Genomic DNA, 24,552 nt, shown 5'->3' on the forward strand with positions numbered 1-24,552 from the left:
TGGATTGTCTGAGTTAGATCTGCATATGCACAATGTGTTTGCAACTCTATCAGTGTACTTATCTGGAATAAACTTGTCCTTCTTATTGGATCTGTTAATACTTTTGGCTTCCTGAGGATCAGTATTGTTGCAAAAAATTCACGGTCAGAATAAGAGTACAAAACAACTGCCTGAAAATTTCTAGTTCTCACCTTAAAATCCTAGAGAGCAAAATATAGTATTTTATAATATAGTATTTTATACTATAATTTATTGTATTTTATAGTATAGGATGCTAACATTGTATGTGAAAAGTAGAGTTGTTTGCCTAGCAGACTGGTGTGTAGGGGAGGAGGGTTCAACTTGTTGAATCATTTCTGGTATGCTCAGCTTCCATCTCTTCTTCAAGTTAGAAGATTATTTTTAAGCAGTAAGCCCATTCTTCTTTTAATTACTGTCTGAAAACAGATGTCTTTGAGCAATGACTTCCAAAATCGTTTCCCAAGTCATGAACCTTAATGTAATGAAAGAAGTATCTAGCTATAAGTAAGGATGGTAATCTAGTGAGAAAATTTGCCAAGAACATGCCTCTACATCCTTTATGTGTTATCACCTGTGAATCTCATTTCCTCAGGAGATAATCACAGTGTCCCCTATTCCCACTGTTATACCCATGAGAGGGAATGTAGCTTCCTCAGCTGCCAGAGCTCTTCTCTGCTAGACAAAAGTAAGAGTCTCATCAAGGTTTCTTGGGCTAGCAGCCACATAGGCTGTTTTCTGCTATATCAGTCCTGTAGTGATTAGTAATTACTGAAAGCTGAATCTGGTCCATTGATAATTTATTTAAATCACTTAATTTCATTATATCATAGACGAATTACAGGGACAGTTACTGTTTTGGCCACGCAAAACCATCTGTGGCCAATATGTACAGTGTTTCTCTAATTTGTCTCCAAGGGAATTTAATTAATTGTGAAGTGGGCAATATGGCAAACGTTGGAATTCATGTTGATCATTAGCTCAGTAAAAAGTTCAAATCTTGCTCCACACATCCTGACCAGGAAGGACCAGAAGGCTGTTGTAAAACAAAGGTAGAGGCTTTTCTGCAGTTTCTCCTTCTATCTTAGTGGCACTCACAGGTTTGACTTCCACTACGTGAGGTCATTTATCAGTAAAACATGCACCAGGGCTTGATCCAATGGTCCAGTTAATCCTCCAAGCACCCCAAATATAAAGCAGTTGATTGCTGTCCCACAATGTCCCCAGTAAATCAATTTGTTCCTTCCCTCTCACTACGCGAAGAAGTCCCATCTGGACTTCAGAGGAAGGGGAGCAGAAGAAAGACAAAGGGCAAAACAGGGACATGCCATAATCACAAGAGGTAACCCCGGACTGTTATAGATTACTTCAAAGCTATGATTTTTGAGTGAAATCTATCTTTACAGTGAACATTTCACACAGTAATTGACAAATTCAGCAGCAATTTCACACAGCTCTAGTCGTCAATCATTAGAAATATACAACTACAGTATTCTACTGCTAACGAGTTTCAAGTGCATAATAAGTTAATTTGATTGACTGCCCTTGATCAATAATAAAGTCAACTTTTACAGTTGAAATAAGTGTTTCTACTATTGGTATACATTTATTAATTTCAACTGTAGAAAAATAATTGTGTTTTAGCACCGTGGTAGTCATAAAACAAATATGCTATCATTTTTAGGCATATGCTCTTAAAATAAGCTTTTAAACGGTTCTTTTTAGTGAGCGTACAGGTGAATTTAGACCTGTCAAGACAAACAGGTTTATGCATGCAACTAAGAAGTCAGGAATCTTTCTACCAGGTCTACATGTGCTGCTTACATAGATTGTGTTCACAAATGAGTTTTGCGATTGATTTATCTAAGAGTGCAGATGAAGATTCAAGGTTGGATTGAGGCCCCTTTAAAACCTCATCCTGAGTGTGATACATTTAATAAAGTTGAATTTCCTAAGGAAGATGCTATATGGCCACTAAAACATGCATTCATGGGAAGTTCCACCTCAATATGAGGAAAAACTTCTTTACTTTGAGGGTGATAGAGCACTGGAACAGTCTGCCCAGGGAGGTTGTGGAGTCTCCTTCTCTGGAGATATTCAAAACCCGCCTGGACATGACCCTGTGCAACATGCTCTAGGTGAACCTGCTTTGGCAGGGGGTTGGACTAGATGATCTCCAGAGGTCCCTTCCAACCCTAACCATTCTGTGATACTGTGATTCCAGTTATTTCCATGGTAGGATTCTCAAAAGCATACAGTAGGAAGTGAAAACCAGATGGCATTAGCAAGGAATTTTATCCTATGTCTGACATTGTAAGCAGATAATATTGCTACTCCAGTATTCTCTTGACTGTAGTGTGTAGAACAGTTAGTCAGAGCAAACCAACAGAGAAAGAAAATCCGACAGTGTTATCAACTTTGGTGTGATTAAACCATTTTTCAAAAACTGGGTCTTGAACTCTTCTTTACTAATTTTCATAAAAACCGGTAAACTCATTTCCAAGATATGTTAAACACATTTCGGATAAGAGAATGTGGATTGGCTAAATTGACTAAGATGCCTGACCAAGAAGGTTAATGACATAGTAAATATCTACAAGTACACAGCAATTTAGCTATGACACAACTCTTGCTACTATTGGTTTTTTGGAGGTAATTAGAAGGTTTGCAATAGAACACATTTTCATGGGACACTCGGGAAGTATTCAATTATGCCAACACTTTTTTTCAATTTTCCTTTAAAGAATACACAAACAGATTATTTTAGTTCAGCACCACTGGAGCTGAATTAAAATATAATTTAACAGCAATATTTTATTTTTAATCTGTCTGCTTGATGACTGTATACTTGATCTGGTATACAGTTGTCAGACAGGAAGAATCACAGAACTCTGACCTCATATAAAGGACATGAAATACACAAATAATACAAAAATAAATTTCAGTGTAACTAACTCAGAAATAAATTTCACCCAGCAAAAATGTTCTGGATACTTAGGAGTTATTTTTTGGGTGCTTTTTGCCAAGTATTCTTCCAGGTTCAGTGTTTTAATGGCCAGACAGTCTCTTCATCAATGTGCCATTTGTGATGTGCCATTATTTCCCTTATTGAACGATTTTATGTAGTTCATCACATAGTTTTCACAGATTAGAAATCATGTGAGAGGGAAGGAACTAAGAGGGCACAACAGTACTGCATAGCAGGAGTATGTATTTTGTACTTTATTTTGTTGCTAAGTCAAAGCATTATGCCTTAAAATATAGTGAAGCAGTGTCCTGAATCATTGCTACTGAAGATCGGGTTATTTTGTTCACAGTATTTTAATGGAAATCCATACTAAAGGGAAACAAGTGTTCCAGCATCTTGTATTTGTGACCCTAGGTTCTATGTTCAGAGTGAGGTTTTCCAAAGCAGAAAGCAGAGTCGTATTCCTCTCTTACAGCAATGTAGCTTGGTCCTCCAATAAGCCTGCTCAAAATCATTACAAAGCTGATGGGTGCGCCATAAAAAGTATACAGAAATTCAGGACAGAAAAATATTTGTCTGTGCATGCATGGTTCTTAAATAAAAACAAAGTAATGTAGAGTATTTATAATTTTCAGGTGTACTAACTGAAAGTCATTATACCACAGGATTTGAAAAGCCTCTTTTCAAGTGGGAAAACCTATTTAAATACACTTTCAGAAGATATTATATGTACATAGTGTGTATTTAAAAATTTGCATGCTATGTATTAAATTACATACTTCAGCACGCACAAGGAAGTCTCAACATTTTAGGTTTTATTGAGAATACACAGGTTTCTACTGCAAATGTATTGTGACAAGTTGCACTGAAAGACCTTGCTGTCACGGATAACGTAAGTGTAATCTTTCTGCACCTCATCAATGTTGTCTTTAAGTCATTCTCCAGAGGGAAAATTGGTTGGGCAAGAGGTCAATTCACTTTCAGTTCCCATTCAATGCCAGTGCACTTAGCTAACTGTGAGCAATTAGACGACATTTTCTGTGAGAAAAATATTTGCTCTACAGGAACCCCCTTCCAACTACTGAATCGTTACTTACTAATTTCATGTACAGCCTTGAAAAGCCATCAGATAGCAGAATTCTGTTAATTTTGAACTAAATGCCAAAGGCTTTGTTTCACAAAATAAATATAACAAGTTTGCCTGACATCTATTACTATCATATCCCACCTCCTGACTGTATAAAATAAACATAGAAATCTCAGAAGAAATCGCAATCTAAACCACTTAATCTCAGCTGACTGTGTTGAAATCACTGTGGGATGGATTCATGGGCCTTGAAATATGTCTTACAGTGAGATTCTTAAAGATCAGAATATATTTAAACAGAACAGACTTAAGAACAGGATTAATCCTCGTCTGTAAACATCTATACAAGGAGAAGATATCTGGTATTAGAAAGTTCTTCGGTTAAACAGAGAAAGCTTTTGAGAGAACCCAACCTAAAGACAAAAACAGAAAATCAAAAGAGGAAAGAGGCAAATTTATAAAAATGTGGGTAACTGCAACAGGAACAACTTGGCAGGAGGTGAAGATGTTTCTCCACCTCCTCAAGAGGAGGGGTTATACATCCCAAAAGGTCATATGTCTCCCAGCAGAAGCTGGGAAGGTGTGGCACAGATCCATACCTCAACCTCAGAAATTCACATCCACCTTCCACCCATCAGTGGAGTTACCTGGCTGTCTCCCCATCTGACTGGAAAGTTCACTGGGTGCGGTGCCCAAAAATTGCCCCATCTGAGAAGAAGGCATGTGTGTGCCGCCACGGCCTGACAGGGAACTGCAGAGCTGGAGCTGCTCTGTGCCATCAGGTGAGCATGCAGCAACTTCGCTGGGTCCCACGCAAAGTGCGAGAGCACATGCCCTGTTTTAAAAGAAGGGTAATGGCTGTATCATCGTCTCCTTTTTTATGAATTTCCTAGAGGCTGGAGCATTTGAGACTCAGTCAATATATTCCATCTGAAAAGACTGAGCCACAGCTCCCCTCTCCCAGGAGACTGAATTAACCACAAGCCATGCAGCTGGGAAAGGAGGGGGCTGCTGCTGTTGAAACCCTACGTCTGCAGAGGAAAGAATGCAATATATCCATGGAAGATGTAAGAGGGAGTGCAAGAGGGAACATGACTGTGTGGCCTAGTGCCTACGGCACTCATCTGGGAGTGGGGCAGACCTAGATTCCACTATTTGCTTCAAGAATGGCTCCTGTATTTTTATATCAAAGAGTTATTGGTTTTGGATACCCCGAGGCTGGGCTGATGAGGTTATTGAACCCAAATCTCCCACATTCCGGGTGAGTACCAATGAGCAAAACAACGAGCTATTATACAAATGATAGCTACCATCTCAGGCAGCCTTTTAAAAGAAAGCAGTGGGCGACTCTTTGAAGGAGCAGACGTAGGCTTCGACCAGTAGGAATGAGCCCGGCTCTGGAGCCTGCGGCTGCCTCCTCGGGCCCCAGGGCCGGGCGGCGTCGTACAGCTCTCATCCATGGAGCTGTACACACCACCTCCCTTCCTCAGGCGGGGTGGCCGCATCCCGGATGCTTACTAGGAACTCTCCTTGGTGTATGCTGCCCCAGAATTGTGCCCAGGGACTATCTGGAAGAGTATCAGGTGGCCTGGTCAAACTCATGCCAGGGCATACTGAAAGTTAAACAGTGCAGATGATGGCATGCCAGTGCTTAACCCCATGTCTTGGTCTGATTTAGTTTGCTAGAGGAATTTTATTGGGAAAATGGTAGCTAGGGGTAGCACTGGAGCTGGGAAACCTGATCTGAATTCCCGGTGTGTCATGATTCAGGTGTGTGATACATTCCTTTATGACTATTTTTACCAGATGCACTGGCAAGCTGGTGGTTAACCATACCAAGTTACTTTTCTTTTCAGTGTTTTCCATGCTCAATAAAAATATCTTTTTATGCAAAAATGCTCTTTTTTTCTAGGTCATTCCCACTCAAAATCTTAAAAATATCTATTTTTCTAAAAATAATAAAAACACTCCAAGTGTATGCACAGTAACCCACAATTCTCAGGTGACAAAATGCATTCCGTTTTCCATCTCACACAAACAGCCTTTGCAAGTATCTCCTGATAATGGAGTCCTTGTGAGCTCTTAGTGATCCTTTTTCTTACAATATACAGTCACTTTTCTAAGGGCTCTGTTGTCATTCAGAAAAGAAAAGATGGAATCAAATATTCAAGCTTACTTTAAAAATGTGTGCAAATATTATGATACATAAAGAAGCAATATTAAAGTAAAGGTTAAAATTATTCACAGCACTAAGAGGGCAATTTTCCTGTTAGTGCAGAACACGTATTGCGAGTTTCATGTCTGCAGCCTCCTGAGGGAAACTTAGACAGCAATTACTTTATTTTCATCTGCAAAAGGAAGGACTATGAGGCAGCAGTTAATGGCAAAGCATCTGTGAAAATCAAGGCTGGAACAGCTGAAGTGAAATTAATAATTCTCAGTAATGCCTGAGAAAGCTAGCACCACATACAGTATACAGCAAATTATGAACAAATTTCCTGTGGAAATGAAATCTTGTCATTCACTCTTAGAATGGCCTGAAATGTCTGAGTTTCAGACTGTTTCTTTGGTGTTTTAGAATTTACTGTCAAGCTAATTGACTAACTACCATGCAGAATACGGACTAGGTATTTAACTGGTGTCTCCTAGAGGCTGCTGAACAGATGCATTGGAACAAGCAAACAAAAAAAAAAAGGTAGACACACTAGTTAAAGAATGTTAGACATGAAAGTACCTAAAGAGATTTCCGAGGAAAAGAAAAAAAAATCCACTTATTACTTTTATATATTGTGACACAATGTATAGTTACATGCTTAAATATTATTTTTTCCTCATAAGACTCCATTCCTCATTCAGACTGATTATGTTTTCTCCCATTTTTCCCCTTCCTTCACATAATTTTAATGTAATTTACATCTCAGAAAAGGTATTCTCTTTTAACTATTTAATTTCTACAGATCATTCTGAGCAAAAGCATTACCCTGGAGAATTCCAGGAATTTAAAGGAACTCTTCCTGAAATATTTCTTTTAAAAAAGGCAATAGAAATTATAAGTGTTAAATTAGATTAACCATTTTTTTTGTCAGTACTGGTATTACCGCTCTGTTACTAATAAGGAATACTCAACACTTTTTTAGCTATTTACCTAAGATTTTCAGCTATAGCATTGCCTTAAGATTGTAAAACACCATCGTTATAAAGTTAAAGTCATTTTATCTGTTGCTAAATTCCAGGTATTTAAAAAAGAGCTCTCCCTCTTTTCTCCTGAGGTCATCTTTGTATTTTAAAATCTTATTCACTATTCTCTGCTCATTATAATAAATAAAATTTGTATAATATAATCTATAATGGGTTGTAGAAAGTGTTTCTCCTCAAGCCATTTAGAGTCTGATTCCAGACAGTAACACACTCTTAGGGACAAAAAAAGTGTAAGAAATTAAACATAAGAAATAATGTTTTTCTTTCACACTCTTCTGAGGTTTTTTTCTCTGAATTTGTCCTTTTTGTGCCTATTAATGCTTTTTGGCATTCCCAGGATCCCATAACAATGAGCTCCTTGAGAGGGGAATAGCTGGCGTGATCCTTGTCAGCAACTATTTATTGTTAGCCTCAGAATTCAAAAGAATGGAGTAGGAAGATCCTATGGGCTGAGCCAGCACACGGGAATCAAGGAATGAGGAAGGATTAGCTGGAAATAGGTTATGACTCTTCCGGTAGCACTTTCACTCAGTGAACAGACTCAGAGGGGTAGATGGGACCCAAGTTGCTTCCCTAGCCGGAGTTAAGACAGTCTTCCTGACAGCCAGCAGGATTTTTCCTTGCCCAATCAGGAGCATTTCCTAGGGAGGCCCATCATACATGCTCCCCTCTAACATGCAGGGAACCATTTAATCCCAGCTTGAGGTAGTTCACCAGCACTATTATTTGTCTCTGCTTCCTTCTGTTCGATCTCTTTTCCAGTCTCATAAATCTTCCACAGCTCCATTGTTCCCCTGCATATCAACACAACAGTAAATACTCTGCTTCATCCATGTCTTGCTCCCTCCTTGCCAGCAGTCAGGCATCATTCTTCAGTTTGGAAAGATGTATCTACATCTATAAAAGACTGAAAAGTAGATAAGAAGGACTGTTTCTCAAGGTAGAACACACAGAGCATCTGATAAAATTATCTCACAGCTAGTGACAAATATAAGAACTGATTTTGCACACTCATCATAGTTAAAACTGTGAAATACCTCATCCCAAATCATCTTGAAGTGAAAATGAGTTCAAAGACACAAATCCATGGATTATAGATTCTCTGTGGCACTCAGACTTGAGACTCTGGATGAAACCTCTGCCCTTTTGATTACTGGGTCAGAGAGAGGATACCAAGAGAAGGATCTCTCCAGAAATGTCCAGTTCCTTTCCCCCTGTCGTGGTTTAACCCCATCTGGCAGCTGAGCACCACACAGCTGCTCGCTCAATCCACCCGCGGTGGGATGCAGGAGAGAATTGGAAGGGTGAAAGTGAGAAAACTCAAGAGTTGAAACAAAGACAGTTTAATATGTAAAGCAAAAGCTGTGCATGCTAGCAAAGTAAAGTAAGGAATTTGTTCACTACTTCCTGTTGTTAGGCAGGTGTTCAGCCATCTCCAGGAAAGCAGGGCTCCATCACGTGTAAGGGTTACTTGGGAAGACAAATGCCGTAACTCTGAACGTCCCTCCCTTCCTTCTTCTTCCCCCAGCTTTGTATGCTGAGCATGACGTTATATGGTATGGAATATCCCTTTGGTCAGTTGGGGTCAGCTGTCCTGGCTGCGTCCCCTCCCAACTTCTTGTGCACCCCCAGCCCACTCGCTGGTGGGGTGGTGTGAGAAGCTGAAAAATCCTTAACTTAGTGTAAACACTGCTTGACAATGACTAAAACATCAGTGTGCTATCAACATTTTTCTTATCCTAAATCCAAAACACAACACTGTACCATCTACTAAGAAAAAAATTAACTCTACCCCAGCCGAAACCAGGATACCCCTTCCCCACCATTTGCAGAAAGAATACTGAGCTATCTGGACCTGTGGTACTGCCATTCTCATGTTCTCACACTCTTAAAAGACTCTTCACTTACTGCCAGTTACCCTGTGCCTGGGGTTGAGGCAGGCAAACCCCTCTAACCTGTGTGAACACAGCCTATGTTTCTGAGATCTAGCAATATCTTCTAGTCTCATTTGTGTATTTAAATCTAAGACGTAGCAGAAGACATTTTACTGGGAATTTCCAGGCCCAGATTCAAAGACCAATGACTTGTTATAGATCAAGAGGTCATTAGTACAGATTCTAGCTCCAATAACAGCTACTCAGCAAACTTATGAGCTGTGATAGCTTGAAGGTGAGCCTGATCTTTTCAGTCAACAGTTGGAGAACTATGTGGTCCACAGTAGGCATATAAAGAAAAGAGACAAACAGAGCCATAATGAATCAGTCAGAAAGGAAAGACTTTAGCTCTGATTCTCATTCTAAAAAGGAGGTTCCACACACACTTAGACCTTTCCTGTGATTATCTGAGCAACCTGATCTAAGTTGTTTCTGCCTTGGAGCAGGAGGTTGGACCAGATGACCTCCAGAGGTCCTTTACAACTTAATTTCTCAGTTCTGTGATTCTGTTCTCGAAAAATAAAGAAGTCTGTGCTTCTGCAACGTGCAACCTGCTTCTTTCATCAGCACCAGATTCACAAAAGCATTTTTTTCCTACCAGCCACTCACTTTAGTCCTTTCTGTTTCTTGGCCAGCCCTATTCTTATACCTACACAGACATTGTAAAGCAAATTGCCACAACTGCCATGTTGTCCATGCTTCTCCACCTGTAGGGATGAAATTATTTTAACAAGTGATAAACATCTGAAAAGAGTCCATGGTCAAAAGGAGAAATAGCATCCAAGAGCCCTGACTTTCAAACAGAGCAAGAATTTCCCTTAGGAATTTTTCAGAGAAGAGGTTAGAGAAGCTAGCACTTTCAGACATCTCAGTCTCCCTGTGTTACTTGGAGAATTATCCTATTTGTGGCTAATCTGAAGAAAGCCACTTAGAAACTGAGGGTCACATATGATCACCATGTCATCCCACAGCAACACTAACTTCACTTGGTTTCCTGAAATATTTTATTGACAGTGACAGCTGGAGCATCGCCTCTGCATATGAGGGCAGGAAATCAGGGGAGGAAATGAGAACAAGGAAAGGAGAAATTGGAAGCAGTAACAATGTACTTTTCTCTTGAGAGGAAGAAATCTCTATCTTACAAAAATCCACTGAAGTCTTATATTTGTTACAAACTTATTGAAGAAAAGGAATAAAATGCAGTTATGCTATAGCAATAACATAGTAATCGTGGTGCCTGCATGAAGCTATTGCCTCTCAACACCCTTCTGTTCAACAAGCAGAGGTTCTGACAAGGATAGTCACATACGTACACACATCCCCTTGCGCTGGCAGATGGTTTGATTTTTATGAACTACCATCTCACAAAACATCTCATAAATAACCCACTTGCTTGGCTTATACCTGAGAGTGAGGGAGACTAATAACCAAATGGTAAGAGGGGGCTTTGCCTGCCACACCTAAGTTCTCAGTGGAGAGAAGTGATTAGCTTCGTCCTGTAACAGCCATTTGAGTGCACCCTCTAATCCCTACCAAACCCGACAGTTCATGTTGCTTCATAAAAGAACATTCTGTAGTGACCCAAAGACCCTGCAATGATAAAGAGTTTGTCCGGCTTCCGTGTCAAGCCATTGATTTTTTGTTATGCCTTTCACCACTAGATTAAAGAGCTCATTTGTACCCGCTCCTTGTTTCTCTTCATGAATGATACATTGTAATCAAGTCACCTCTCAACCTTCGCTTTCATTAGCAAAGAAATTATTTTTGCAACTGTTTCTGAGCTTCTCCAATTTCAACACTCTTCTAAAAATGGCCACTTTGTTACTGTATGTAGGATTTTAATAGGGGGTTAAGTAATGCCAGATGCAAACATTTTGGTATGCTACTTGCTCATTCCCTATTCACACAGCCTACAACAGCATTAACCCTTTTTATCCCAGCAATATATTGGAGTCCATATTAAGTGACCTCTTACACTGTAAGTCCTAGATGTAGTTCAGGATTGTTGCTTTCCAGGACATAGTCCCACTTTTTCTACAGAAGGTCAATAGGAGCACAGCTGTGAATTGAGATATATTGGAACCCCTTCTGTTGAGAATGACTGTACTATTTTTTTTCCTCCCCAATTATTGTATTACTTGTGTTTGTTAAATGAAAAAAAAAGAAAAAAAAAAAGGAATAAAAGTTGTGTGTATCTTATAAAAAGTGCTGAAAAACTGGTAATTCAGCCCTAGGAATCCAAGCTGCCCTCACTTTAACAGAGGCCAAGAGCTGCCATTTCAGGGCTAATACCTACCACAAGGGTGTGGGAACTCCAGAGCACCAAAGGAACATTCTTTCTCCTCCTTGGTCAGTTGTCCAGATCAAGCCAGGCTAAATTTCAAAAAGAAAAAAAACAAACCCAAAGTGAATGCCTCACCTGTTCCTGTTCTGTGTAGACAACCTAAAGCAGTCCTCCACATTCCAATCCTCATCACAGCTAGCTGTAATGGCAGCAGCAGGAGGTAGAATAGCTGTGAAATGAGGAGGAATGGACACACGTTGAACATAGCGATGTTCTGTGGCCTTCAGGCTGTGAGTGAGGGAGAAGGGACTTGCACTGAGGTAGTGCGTTACAAAAGGGTATCTGCTTATGCGGAAATCTGTTGTACTACAGATTTGTTGTACTGTTGTACTACAGTTTTGCTTCCAAGGAATTATATGTATTTTTGAATGTGAACACAAAATTAAGAGTTGGATTTAGGCATAAAGAAGGAGCTAAAGAATAAAGTGCTGTATATGTTATACTACTACTTCCTAAATAAATTTAGTGGACTTATTACTGGTTTTGAAGATTTCTTGGCTATTTCTATCTATTAGTTATTATTACTTCGCATAAACGTGTACTTACCTGTAGGTGCACTGTGGTACCTGTTAGAAGCATCGCATGTGCAAGCCATGAGCAGCACAAAATAGCACTACAACACAAGCTGTGCTGTTCAGCTATTCTTTAACTGGAGTGGAGAGCTGAAAGACCACAAACACAAGACACCTTCTGTGGCACTGCTAAGGGTATCGATTATATTTTGGAGTCAGTAATTAAAGCAGGTTTTCCATTTACTTTGATCTAGCCTGATCATACCTCACTTGATTTCAGAAAGAGGGTCAGGAAAGTGCATGTGAACAGAATTTGCTACAGATCTGGGCCCTTTTATCAAATGCACAAGAAAAAGAAACAGTTATAAAGAAGCTGCTTCAATTTTATTAACAGCAAACATAAACACATAAAACAGAACAATGTTATAAAAGTTTGCTTCAATTAGATGCCACGCTGCTGTTTGCTGCTTGTTTCAATGTAACACAGAAAAAAAAGTAGGAAATAATGAGTGAGTGAGAAGGGATTTTTTACTTTGTCTTTTTTTTCCCCCTTGCATAATCCAGTTACTACAATGTAACAGCATGCAATGGATCAGGATGTGATTATCAAGACTCATAGAGTGTGTACACATCAGGAAATACTTGTTAGCTTTCTAAAAGCACACTGTAATTTCTATTTTTATGAAGTTCATGATTAAGTAGTATTAGGCATAGTAGATTGACTATTTTATACAGTCTCCAAATTCCAATTCCAAAATCCTCTCTTTTCTAGATATTTTCCCCCTGATAAAAAGAGTAGCATTCATATGCCTAATGTTTTATATTTATGTAATTTAACAAGCTCTCACAAATGCCTCTTTGTGCTACCATCTTTATTTTAGAGATATAGAACCAGATGAACAATGCTTAAATGAAGTATTTTAATCATCTTGAATGTCTGTAATTATATGTTTTCAATCATTCCTTTGGTACTTAAATATGTGAACTGCCTTTTTTCAAACGTTCTGTCTTGTCCCTATTGACAGTGAAGTCAGTGGGACCTGAGAAATACCAGACTTCGAAATCTTGTCCATTCATATAGATAAGTAAGAGATTTGGATGTCTAACTTTCAGCACTTACTTTTACATTTTTTTGCCAAATATCTTGCCTCAGAGAAAGAGAAATCAGTGGGTTAGGGCCCATAAATTACTCTCTCCATGCCCCTTGCTTTGAGTATCAGTTTCATAATACTTGTTTATCTTGTTATTCATGTCCAAGTGCTGTGGCTTTTTTTTTTTCTTTTATTATATTCCTTTAAATTGTTGGCATGGGTTTGGCAGGTCAATGGGCATTACTTTACTATAGCTGAAGGATTTCTCTTGCTACCTTAAAGGCAAAGAAGCCTTGAAATAAGATACTGGCATTAAGTCCATGCTTACAGAAACTCCTGTTGTCATTTTGTTCAACGAATGACTAGGTGTAGAGTAAAAGAAATAGGTCTGATATTGCTTTCATTAATGAGAAATAAAGATATCAAATCAGAAATTATCAGAATCAATCTAAACTATTATTCACCCCTCAGTCAAGCTAAGTTCAACAAACTACCGTTAATTTTATAATTATGTTAACATGTATGTGGCTTCAGCCCAGCTGGAGAAAAAGAATACCAGCAAACTGCAAGTAAAGTTTTTGTTGTGTGTTTCAAACTCTGCAACTCCAGGCAGTAATGGAAACCTCAGCCCCAGGGAAGTGGCTAGTGCCCAGAGCTGGGGCTGCCACCATGCCCCCTTAGCTGCCCTGCGCCTGTCTGTGTCAGTGGGATGAGCCCTGCCCTGATGGACCTGAGGGAGCCCTCAGCACTCCTGGCCCCTGGTCCACAGGTAGGCCCCGACTTGCAGGGCATCCTGACAGGTATTTCTAAAGCAACACTAAGTATTTTTGGGTGTGCTATCTGCTGTACTAAGGGATGGATCACTTTAAAATGTTTACAGATTTCTTCTTAAATAAGAACAACAGGAAGGCAGGGCTATGAAATATTGCCTCTGCTTGAAATGATTAGTCTTTCCACAAGCTGAGAGCAGAAAAGGAAAATGGCCAAACTTTTGTACTCTACCAACTTAAGGAGACCTCTAAGCAGACCTCTAGACTGTCTGTATGGAATTGGGGAGAGTGGTTCTCTAAGCAGGTTCACAGATCATTATTATGGAAGGTATATTTCTACTATGTCTGGTTAAGCTTTTCATAAATGTATCAAGTAGCTCAGTATGTCCTACTTACAAGTGCAAAAGCACAATATATTTAAAAAATTAAGTTGGCTTATTGGCCTATGCAGATTGGATAATTATTTCAGTCCTGGATCACTAATTGTCTGAACAATAGCATTTTGTGGCACCCTGTATATAATAACAAAATTTCTCTTGTTTTTTTTAAGTATTTTTGTTCTCAATTCCACTCTGGCTTTGGGTATAATCAAAAAATACATAGAGGTATGTAAGAAAAATACTTACCAATTAATCTTTGGTGTCTATGCTCATATCCAAACCATATAATAAGGTTACTCATGAACAAGAAAAAAGGTGCAGAATGATAGCTAAAATCTGTGTATATATACATATACACACACACAGAGTCTATATTTTAGCCATCACATGGAAGTATATGCACACACATATATGCATGTGTGTGTATATACATATCATACATATATACGTATATACATTTTAAAATATATATATAATTTGCGTTGCTTTTCTTCATTGATAATTGCTGAGCAGCTGAACCTGCGTAACTCAAACATTCTGTGATGTGTAACACAGAACACAACTCTGCTCTTACACACCAATGCTGTTCTTTTTCCTTTTTTTTTTTCTTCCCTCCTGTTTAATTCTACAAAGAATGCTGCCTTCAGTCAAAACCTTTGATCCTTGTGTATTATAGCGTTCATGGCAAGAAGTGAGGTCTATTTAGAGAGGTATTTCAGTTCTCCCTCAGGCCAAAAGTAAAACATGTTATTTCTAATGCCAGCACTGTGGCTTCATATGCTAGGAAACTGGTGACATTTTGACACAGTCAAGGACAGTTCTGAACTACGTGGTGCTGCTGTTCATATCATAAACGGGAGCTTAAGTACTACTTCTCTGCATATCTGTAACCCTGTTTCTTTGCCAGACAAGTTACTGTCATGGGAATGCAGCAACTCTGACGTAGCATTTGAGGTAGCCTGCACAGTGTGTTTTTGCGGGTTACCCCACTTACTGTACACCAGCAGTGGCCAACTTGCATCACCTGAGCAATTCAAATCTGGCTCCCATGCTGGGGATACATCACGTACTGGCTCAAGTACTCAACTACCAACTGTAAGGTGTTCAAGCCATAAGTGGTCAGTAAGTACTACACTGTCTTGGCCACCTTGCAACCCAGATAAATGCCTGGCCTGGCCCCAAGCTCAAAGGGAAAGGCTGTGTGGAGAAACACTTCCATGTCCTGGCTGTGAGATGCTCATTTCTTCATCTCTTCTAGATATATCTTGCAATTTTGTCTTACAGCCAGTAAGAAGATTTTGGTGTGCAAGCTCAGAGGATCAAAATGTTGTTGAAGAACTTGCAGGTTCCTTAGTTTTCTGTTAATAACATGTAAAAGCATCTTAGTATGAGTACAGCAATGTATTCATGTATTGCATTCCCCTCTTCTACTAGTGCTACCAATATGCTGCTTCCCTTTTGTACGTGCCCCAGTTGTAGAGGGTTCTTTTAATTTCTGTTTTACATTATGACCTTGAAGCAATCTCGTGAATGAAAGAATAGTTTCCTTTCTTCTTACAGTTCTTACTATTTGGAAGTCTGTGTAAGACTCTGTATCCCTAAACCTGTTATGACAGTTCCTTCAGAAAATATAAATTCCTCACAGTAAATTTCGAGTATATTGAACTTATACAAATATTCCGTCTGGATGCCTCCTGGTTCCCCCGAAGGACTTCATCAGGCATTCATTTTCTTGGGAACTACTAATCTCTGCATTGTCTTGATTGTGCTCTAAAGCAAGACTGGGCCACATAGTCTGTTGTACTGCAGCATTTTAAAATTTCCTAATCTTAATCTCTGTATTTTATTAAAAAAATATAAATTGCTGCAAATTAATAAACTTTATCCTAAGCCCACAGCCGATCCTGCAGACCTGGCAGTTCATTGGACACTTTTAAGGCTTCCAGGGCATTTTGCCTAAGCAGCCACCAGGCAGATGATACACTGCTTTCATACAGTAAATGAAATCTGATCTTGGAACAGGATAAGTTTCTTCAAAATATACAACGGTAAACACCAGTTCCTCTACTATTATGATGCTGTTTTCAAGGCAGAGGTCAGCTCCTCATTACCAACACACTACGAAGAAACCCGGGCAGAGGACATCTACTGAGGGCAATACTTATCTCTGCATGGGACCACATGTTAGGCCAGGAAGGCTTGGCTTCCAGCAGCTAAGCATTGAGGTAAGGAAGGAAGTTTTTGTCTATGGACAAGGCACTTGGTCTGACATGATAATTATGGGGAGTAAACTCCACCTTTGTGGCAGGAAGAAAAATTCTGGTTTGTTTTGGGGGTTTGTGTTTTGTTTCTTTTTTCTTTGTTCATTTTGCTTGCTTTGGTTTTATGCTAAGTATTAAAACCACTTAGCAATGCAGGATGACAACCTGTATTCTGCAGGAAAGGGTTATAAACAAAAACATAATGATACAGGCAAAGGTAAGACAACCATCCTCTTACTTAAGTTTAAATAGTGTACTTCTATAGAATACATAGTTTACACTGGTATGTGTGGTTTTGCTCTTCTCCTAGCTTTATTAATTTCTATCATATTTTTAGATATTTTAAAAAGAATTCTGGAATATATTTTTTTTAATCTGATATTTTGATTTTGAGCCAGGTTACATTAAATTACAGTGAATATTTTAAGTGTACCAAAGGATCCTCAAATATTTGTTGGGTTTTTTTAATAAAAATATTTCATTCACTGGAAGAAAATACTTGATATTACTGGACTTCTCATTGCTCTCTTCTTGATTTGGTGTCTCAGTAGAAAAATTTATTTTATGTTTGATATGTGATGAAATTTTTGCTCTTTTTGCATACAGATTCTTGTTATTAAAAGGCCTGGGCATACTAATTTGATAGGTTTTTGCCCTGCATACATGGGAGACAGACCCCACACTCATTTTTCCTCACTACTCACTGAAAAAGGAATATTTTAAAGTTTTGTGGGGTCTGGTCACTTTAATTTTTAATATAGTAGTACCATACTTCAGGTCTCTATTTTGTTAGAACTGCCTCCATTAAGTATTTCAATATCCTTCCTTTTCAGGAAAATTAATTTTAAATATGTTCTTCAAACCTCACTTTCCGTGGATATCAGCTTTAGCACGTGCAATGCTTTACAGGAAGAGAAAATGAAACCCATTTTTCGCTTAAACAAAAGTTTTAAAACTCTAGAGATATGCAAAGATATAGTGACAAAAGCGGAGAATTTCACTGAGGTGGTTTCAAGTGACTGAATGAACTCTTAACAAAGTGCATCTGGATTCTGAAAGAGGTACATGAAATGGCTGGTAGATATCATAATTTTAAAATCTGTGGATACAACAACCAATTACAAGTCTTTTAATTACTCGTTTGTGCTACAGAAAGGGTGGGTTTGTGCTTCCTTAAACCCGTAATTATCTTGTCTTCATTCCTGACAGTACATTGTGTAATATGAACTCACACTTGTGGGAATATAAACATGCTACTTTCTGGCTTATGACTTATACAGTAAACTAAGTATTTTTTCCTCATTAAAATAACAAGAATTTTAATCACATGTATTATTAGCTAGGCTACATAGACTAGAAAAGAAATTATGTTAGGGTGGGTTTGTATTACAAAGACAGCTTAGATGATCCTCTGGTTCGAAAAGAGAGTTTGTTAAACAAACTTTACTACATTATGCCTGTTTACTTAAGCATAAGAGAGTCAGAGATTTATTTTTCTCCTTCTATGACATAATTACAAGGTTTGCCTGATGGTGGTATAAAACAAATGGTAAGGGGTTTCTTAATTTCAAAACAGAAGAAATAATACAGTGACCGTTCTCATAAATCTATAACTAAAATTATTTCTCACACAACTTTTTTATTGTCAAGATAAACACCTCATTTTCATTATTATCTACTCATCAAAATCAGGCCTTTTATCAGTATACACTTTCGTTGATAGACAAGGCTTTTCCAGAAATTTTTGTAGGGAAAATCATAAACAGGTACCATAAAGTATTATATTCTAAAAAGAAATGAAGCACATATTTGAGATTAGTATGAAAAGTCTAGCTTTAATAAAGGTAACAGTAATATTTACAAAACTGTCTTATAAGGAAAGGGGGGGAAGTAAGTGGGGTTTTGTTTCTTTCGTCTTCTTATTTCCTCTAAAATCCTATTTCAGGGTAATGGTGACATTCCTGATAGTATTTGAGTGTGTTTGTATCTTAAATCCTGATCTTTTTCTTCTTTTTGTAGCCAGTCAAGGAATTGTAGCATAGTTTTATTAAAGAATATAAATATAAAAAAATAGTTCAGAACTATTACCATTTCAGAAGACTCAAAACAAACCCATCCTCTCTGTTTCTTAAAAACCTTATTAAAAAAAAATCATCTAAAGTCAGAAGAAAAAAACATTTTAAAATGCAAAGAGAGGAACTCTTTGCTAGTATTGTTTTTTCATCGTGTTTTTCACTTTTGAACAAAGACCCTCGAGAAGAAGAGGGAGGGGAGTGCAGGGTTATGGATGTCTGTGGCTTGTGAACTAAGGAAGAGGCTGGAGGGATTAGAAGAAGCCTTGGTGTCGAGACAGAAAGGAAAACTCACAGGGAAGGACTGAGAAATATACAATGAAGCTTTGTTGCTTTCAAGTAAATGAAGTAAGCTAACAGCTTTCAACAGTTATGCATTTTGCATAAAACAATAGCTCAGAACATCCGGCCTTCTTGTAGGCCTAAACCTCAGTCTTACTGACAGAGAAGGCTGTCTCAGCTGCCGGATATCTTCTGTTGGAACAGGTTGCAAAATGGTTGCACAACTGTAAAACAGGGAACCAGCAAAGGTGTTACTTCTGGCTGGAGATAAGTTACTGAAAAAATAAAATTTTCTTTGCTATAGCTTGGGTTTTACAGTGAGACTGCCACAGCTATCTTTAATCAAAGTTTGCAAACTTTGCAAACAAGGTTGGTAGTAGAGAGAGGAGGCAGCTGAAGGAGATGAGTGAATGCAACCAGCTGATGATAAGGACTATAATGAAAGAAGCTCAATGCAATATCTACCAAATTTCAACGAGGACCCTGCAATGAATAGGAGAAACGAATTTGCAACCCTGAGCCATGCAGTGACAAGCAGGTTGTCAGATGGAGACCATCATTAGAGTAATGGTTCAGGTAATTGTGGTAGCATTTGGCCAAGTCTCATGAATGTTCTGTTAAATGAAGGTCTGCCTTGGGGGATGGGCTGCAACTTGGTCTTTTTCAAAGCTCTCATCAAAGGCTATGTTCCATGTTCACTTGGGCAGATGAATTAACTACAGTGGCTCTGATGCTTATGATTCTCACTGCCTCAGCCATCAGTTTTCCCATGCTCTCATAAACCTGTGCAAACCCAGCAGGAAAGTAGTTATAAAATAGAGGGCAGATTTTAGGTTCCCAGCGAAGGACACCCCACCTAACAGTCAAATTAACAACATCTACTCTGCAGCCACTCTTGATATAATTGCAAATGTCTAGATAATGGCCAGGATGGTTTGTGAATGGAAAAATAATCAATAGCAATATGCACTCTGATCATAATAAGCACAGAGAGGGAAACTTATGTCAGTGCAAATAGAGGGTTCTGACCACAATCCACCTGGTAGATCACTCCTTGAATTGGTGGGCTTCCCATCAGCTTGCCTGCTGTGAATCACTACACATGGAACAGAATATTCTATGTTTCAGAATGCTTTTAAAAATTCTTATGAAAACATACTTACTTACATTTTCATTCAGAGTTGTAATGACTTTTAGCAGAAAACATCTATAAAAATGTATTTTTAAAAACTGCAAGTGTAATATGTAAAATACTTAGCAGAAGAAATCATGCAGCTATTAGTACCGATAAAAGCAAAGCAGTGGGAGAACTTGGCATATTGCACTAACCTGAAAGATAAAGTATATGCAAGTTTCATTTGTTCATGAAGTAGCTGTGAGTTTTTCATTGGTGCCCACTCAATTGGCTGAAATGTAATTTTAGAAAAAAGTCTCAAAATTGGGCTCGTACAAGTCACTTCTCCTACAGTCCTTTGGTGTTTATGATGAGTACATGCTCTGTTTGGGTGCCTGAAGAGCAAAATTCCTTGAAAAATGCACATTCTGTCATACAGCAGTACTCAAACTCAACGGAGTTTCAAAACATGAGTGCGAATGGAGAATCAATTCAGGTATTTAAATAAGAACATGCGATACAGTTAATATGACCTCAGAGGAAAAATGTGGGATGGATGGAAGATATGAAAAGGAGTAAGGGATGGAAATTGAAGGCCTATGTTGGATTCAGTAGGACTCAGTAAGAAAAGATGTTCCCATGTGAACAGTAGGAAATAGTTAATCTACTGCAAACTTATGGCACTTCCAAAACCTCTATACTTTACACTCCTATCTCATCAGGTAATACATCCTAGGAGATGCGTCATGTGAACACAAGTATTTCAATGTGCCAAAATGAGCTTGGTGTGGACTAACTCCCCCACCCACATCCCCATGAAGCTTTAGAAAGAAGCACTTATGGACCTGGTATGTGAACTGCCCTGATGAAGTATTTAAGATAATTTTACAAAGCAGTTGGAAGCATGCTCTGTCCTGAGGGCATCAGATCTTATGTGGCAGTGCTCACATAATTATCCTAAGATGGATTGCCATATCACTCCCTGGGCCTCTGACTGGAATAAATCCCACATCCAGCTACAGAAAGAAAAATGTGACTTGCAGGACTGGCATGAATCTTATTACATCTCAGAATTCTGAAGAGAGACCCAAATCTCTTCAATCAGTGATTCCTTTTAAGTGTCACTCAGTTCTAGCCTCTGCAGAAAATACTAGCAGTACCCACATTTTTTTTTTTAAAAATGTAGCTGAGATATTACTTTTGAGCCGAGCTGTCCCCTGAAACTACATGTCCCATGTCTCTGTGGTGTTCCTTCAATTGACTGGCTAGACTTAAATTAATGACATCACATGTCTATAATTATGTGATATGTTCTCAATGTTAGGTACTGCTGCATTTTTTGAGGCTGGGTTTACTGTATCTACACCCCACTCCACAAATATATTTTGCCAAATTATTGACAAAGCTGTGTCATGCCGACAAAAATACGTTGCATATTTACTGAAGAAGTTTTGGTTCAAAGACAGATATAGGTATGGGTTCCTTGAGAAATATGATATCTCACATGCTAAGAGACAGGAAATCTTTTGCACTTTGCAACTGAAAAGCTGTACTAATTTAAACAATGCTTCTGTACAGCCACAGTCAAATTAAAATTCAGTATCATTCAAAATGTATAGAGATGGGATGCACAGGCCAACACTCACGTTGTAACTTGAGTTTACTCTTCAGCACGTAAGAATTGTCAGAACCTGGATACTGGCTGGTGTTCCGAGAAAAACAGGCCATAAGACTGAACAGGACTGAAAACAGACAGATTCTTTCTTCCCTGTAAATACACAGGGTGCAGGCTACTGAAGCAGTTTAAGATTGTCTCCCCTGATGTTAATCAGCATCGTCAAGCTCAAGGAATGAAAGAGTCACTAAATTCTCGAGGTATGCCAGGCACCTTTTACAGTTCCAATGGAGCTGCATGTGTTGTGAAGAACAACTGCCCCCAAATGCCAGCATACACTTCTGGATGGGTTACATTTTTGATGAACAGTGTAGCACCATGGAAGAATAGTAATTCTGTCTTTTTAGGCAGTACTAATTGGTCCATGAGGAGTGCAACACTGACCTATCTCTACTGCCTCCCAAATCTCAGGCTAGTTTCAGCTCATTCAGAGTATTGCATTGCACTGAATTATACTACATAAGCTTTCCTGCTTCAGCAAGAGCTTCTTTCACATGGCTGCATAAGACTTGAGGATTTGAGCTGGACTTAGCAGATATCAGATGTAAAATCAAATTAGCTGATGACCTGTTGTCAGAGAGGACTTCTTCTCATATGTTGTGGAAACTACTGCCAACAAAACCGTGCAGAAAAATTACTTGTACAATTCTGTAAGCATGGTGTAGCTGTAGCAAACATTATGAGCCAATTGCAATTTAACTTATTCTTACATTTATCAGTAGACAAAGTTCTTATGAAGTCAATATATATGAATAAATCTTTTCTTTTTTTTTAGTTAATCAAATGTAGGTCAAATGCAATTCATCACAGGCCAGATTCTGGCCCATGTATGCATGACAACCAAAGGTTCATTGACAGTAATTGTTAAAACAGTGAATAATTTTACTTTCCTCAGGTTTTCACTTGACAGTTTCCTCGTCTCTCTCTCCTCCACCTTTTCCACTTCACCACTGAGCTTTCATATTTCTTAGAAAAGAAATGGATCTGTGCTTTTTGCACATATTCCAAACTACAGAATATCTTAGCCTCAGGGAGGTCTTATTGCCTTCCCTTCCTTGAACCAGTTCAAACATGGTGAAAGCATTCCTATTGTGGCCTTTTTCTGTCGTTACTAATGTGTACTTGGAATTTTCTGGCTATTTGGTCAGGGGAGAATTCAATATTTACTTTAAAAAATAAAGTATTCAGGAGATAAACACAAAGAAAATATCAACTACAATGTCACAAATATTCCAAAAATAATATGATGAAGCATATCAGAAAACGCTTTTATCAAATTAAAATAACGAGAAAAACTAAGCAAAATCAATAAAAATAAGTAGTTACTTGAAAAGTGTTTGTTAAGTGACTTTCAATTTAAAAATTTTGTCCACAAATATTGAATATTTAATGAGGAAATTTTGTTCTGCTAATATGAAAGAATTTATAATGAATTGGTATAATATGAATTTTTTATCATGTCAATGTATTGAACAGACCAAACTGATTTTGTTTTTATATCAGCATTGTATCTGCCTGTGATAGAATACCCACATCTCACAGAACTTATCTATCTGGACCACTCAGGCTCCTTAAGCTCTTCTCCCAAGATCTTCTCCCCTCAAATATAAATCTTCTTGGTGGGACTGTGTCTTCCATGTTGGAAATGGCATGCTGTGCATAAAGAGAAAGAGTCTGACGATCAGGGAGCAGTGGGAACCTGGCAACCCTGAACTACATCCCAGAGAATGCCTTACCAGCACTGTGAAGTGCAAAAAGGAATGTGAATGTTTTTTATTCAACAAAATGAAATGAAAATATTCTGACTCAATAGTGTTTCAATGCTTTCTGTTAATAAAAAATAAGCAAATTATATAGCTCAATATTTCTTAAATAAAATTAGGCACATTTCCTCACTCTGTGTTTCTCAGTGTTTTGAGGTGAATGTTAAAACTCAGTGACAGAAATTCTGAAATTTTGACTTCTGTTTGTCTCCTTTAGTGATCAAAAAATGTAAACACGATTTTATTTTTTTATGTCCATGTGAAAATGGATCTCTTCCTCATCATATTCCTTCGTTATGTAATTCTGAATATAAATACTTCCTTTAGAAAACTCCAAGAGTGATTTAGATTAAATGTCTTTCCTCTACAGCTGCCTCACAAACTCCACTAGACACTGAACTTGTGTCTTAAGGACGTGAGCTTTCAGCTGAAGTTGCCATACATAAATCTGAGGCAGGACATAGTTCAACTTACAGCATATGCTGAATATTTTCATAAGTGCACTAGGAAAGTGATAAATGAAAAGCAAGGTCAATCCAAACGTGTAACAGTAACAGAAATTGTAAAAAATTAGAATGCTTCTTCATACAGCATATAATTTCTTGCCACACACACCCTTGACAATTATTTTTATTAAATTCTTGAGATATCTGTTTTTAAAAGCAAACATTGTTTCTCTATAATCTTATCCCTTTCTAAATCATGTTTTTCTTCTGTTCAAAAAGTAGGATCAAGTAGTCATGAAATAATAAAAGCTTTCCTTTTTACATCATTAATGTTGTTATCTTTCTAAGTTGTGAGCCATGTTTTGGCACAAAATAACAGAGCAAGATGTTTAGCAGCAATTAATAGTTACACCCTTGCTTATTTGCAAAAGAACCTGTTATACTTTTAGTTCACATTAAGTATTCTTTATACCAGTGGTGTGACCTTTGCCAAGAAAAAAATTGCTGAGTCCTATACAACTAGTAACTGATGAGAAAGTGGAATCTTTCATTCTGTCAATTACAGACAGTAATTGCCATGTAATGAAGTTAATGTTTTGTAGAATTTACAACCTGATATTAATGGTGTTTCTTTTCT

Source organism: Nyctibius grandis, chromosome 3, assembly GCF_013368605.1.
Source record: "Nyctibius grandis isolate bNycGra1 chromosome 3, bNycGra1.pri, whole genome shotgun sequence".
In the NCBI taxonomy this organism is placed as follows: domain Eukaryota; kingdom Metazoa; phylum Chordata; class Aves; order Nyctibiiformes; family Nyctibiidae; genus Nyctibius; species Nyctibius grandis.